Source organism: Mytilus trossulus, unplaced genomic scaffold (genome assembly GCF_036588685.1).
Source record: "Mytilus trossulus isolate FHL-02 unplaced genomic scaffold, PNRI_Mtr1.1.1.hap1 h1tg000783l__unscaffolded, whole genome shotgun sequence".
Classification (NCBI taxonomy): domain Eukaryota; kingdom Metazoa; phylum Mollusca; class Bivalvia; order Mytilida; family Mytilidae; genus Mytilus; species Mytilus trossulus.
Window position 1 is genome coordinate 12,501 of NW_026963493.1, and position 1,073 is coordinate 13,573.

Sequence of the window (1,073 nt, forward strand, 5' to 3'; positions counted from 1 at the left end):
AAGCTAGGGTTACAGTGGGTGCTAAGCCTAGCCCTAGCCCTAACCCTAACCCTAACCCTAACCCTAACCCTAACCCTAACCCTAACCCTAACCCTAACCCTAACCCCTAACCCCTAACCCTAACCCTAACCCTAACCCTAACCCTAACCCTAACCCTAACCCTAACCCTAAACCCTAACCCCTAACCCCTAACCCTAACCCTAACCCTAACCCTAACCCTAACCCTAACCCTAACCCTAACCCTAACCCTAACCCTAACCCGGTAGTTATCGAGACCCGCTAGAGTCCCGCTGTACTCTACTTGCACCCTCACCATTTCTCAAACCGGCTGGGGACGGTCTACGGCTGGTTTATGCTTTGAGGAAAAAGAAAAAAAGACATGTATTGTATTGGAAGGTACACCGCGGACCATTTAAGGCCCACCGTGCACCTTATATGGTCCACAGAGAGAGATCCGTTGGACCTTCGATGGTCCAACAAGTCGCGTCAGAGAGAGGTTTGGTTCATATATGGTCCAGCCCGGACCATATATGCTCCAACGCGGACCATATAAGGTCCCAGAGACAAGCTGTAGGGCTTGTCTCTGGAGCTGAAAACGGCACGGTGGCCCTTATAATGGGCACAATACCTCTCTGTGGCCACTTGGTAAGCCTGCTAGCGGGCTACCGCGGGTCTCGACCGCGGGTAAAGGTACGTGGTCGGCCAGCCACGTACCTTTCCCCGTGGTAGCCCGCTAGCAGGCCGACCACGTACCTTTTACCCGTGGTAGCCCGCTAGCGGGTCGACCGCGTACCTTCCCTGTCGTCGAGTGCCGTGGTAGCCCGCTAGCAGGCCGTCCGAGTACCTTTACCCGCGGTAGCCCGCTAGCGGGTCGACCGCGTACCTTCCCAGCCGTCGAGACCCGCGGTAGCCCGCTAGCAGGCCGTCCGAGTACCTTTACCCGCGGTAGCCCGCTAGCGGGTCGACCGCGTACCTTCCCAGCCGTCGAGACCCGCGGTAGCCCGCTAGCAGGCCGTCCGAGTACCTTTACCCGCGGTAGCCCGCTAGCGGGTCGACCGCGTACCTTCCCAGCC